We start from the raw sequence: 1,401 nt of genomic DNA on the forward strand, positions 1-1,401 counted from the left end.
GCTGCTGCTGCTAAGTTACTTCAGTCGTGTCAAACTCTGTGCAACCCCATAGACAGCAGCCCACCAGGCTCCCCCATCCCTGGGATTCTCCAGGCAAGAACATTAGAGTGGGTTGCCATTTCCTTCTCCAGTGCAGGAAAATGAAAAGTGAAAGTGAAGTCACTCAGTTGTGTCCGACTCTTCGAAGGACCCATAGATATTCACAAATATTTATCAAACCTTTTAAAATAAAAAAAAAAAAATACTAAGTTCCCCAAAGTAGAAATACTATAAGCAAAATTCTCCAACAAAAAATACATTCAGTGCTAGAATCAAATAAGAAAATTAGGAACAAAACAATTTTTTTTATATAAAATTGTCCTCACATAAAGTAAATAATAACATCACAATTACAGGGTGTCTGAAAAATAAGTGAGAAAAAGATTTAACTATATATATTTATATTACTAAAAGAATGGAAATAAGCAAATAATGTGCCACTTGTTATGCTAGAAAAATAAATCCAAAATAAACTTTAGAAATACACAAGGAAAAAAAATTTTTTAATGAGAAGCAAAAATCTATGAGAAAAATGATAGAAATCATAAATTAATTCAAGACTTGGTTCTAAGTGGATGGGAGAATCAAACACAATAAAATAAATAATTTACCACTACAAAATATGAGCAAGAACACAAGAGAATGAATTCATAAAATAAATAAATGAAAAGGAGAAATGACTATAATAAAGAGAAAATCATCATAAGAAAATATTTTGCATAACTTTATATTAGTAAATTTTAAAACTTCAATTTTAGAGGAAATAGACTATAAATTGTGCAAGAAATTGTGAATGTTGTTAAAGTTCTCCAAAAAGCTTCTGACACAGAAGGTATTTTTGGAAATTATTTTCATTCTTCCAAGGGACAGATTACTCCAACATGATTTGAATTTGTTCCAGAGCAACACAAAATAAGGAATTCTCTTCAAATTCTTTTATGACCCTAGCATATGTGTGATAGTTACATCAAACAAATTCTTTCCCCTCTCTCTTCCCCTCTCTCTTTCCTCACCAAAACTGTGAATGATATTTCAGTTCAGTTCAGTTCAGTTCAGTCGCTCAGTCATATCTGACTCTTTGCAACCCCATGGACTGCAGCACGCCAGGCCTCCCTGTCCCTCACCAACTCCCGGAGTTTACCCAAACTCATGTCCATTGTGTCGGTGATGCCATCCAACCATCTCATCCTCTGTTGTCCCCTTCTCCTCCTGCCCCCAATCCTTCCCAGCATCAGGGTCTTTTCAAATGAGTCAGCTCTTCACATCAGGTGGCCAAGTATTGGAGTTTCAGCTTCAACATCAGTCCTGCCAATGAACACCCAGGACTGATCTCCTTTAGGATGGACTGGTTGGATCTCCTTG

The sequence above is a fragment of the Bison bison genome, unplaced genomic scaffold, assembly GCF_000754665.1.
Source record: "Bison bison bison isolate TAMUID 2011002044 unplaced genomic scaffold, Bison_UMD1.0 scf7180017864235, whole genome shotgun sequence".
Taxonomy (NCBI): domain Eukaryota; kingdom Metazoa; phylum Chordata; class Mammalia; order Artiodactyla; family Bovidae; genus Bison; species Bison bison.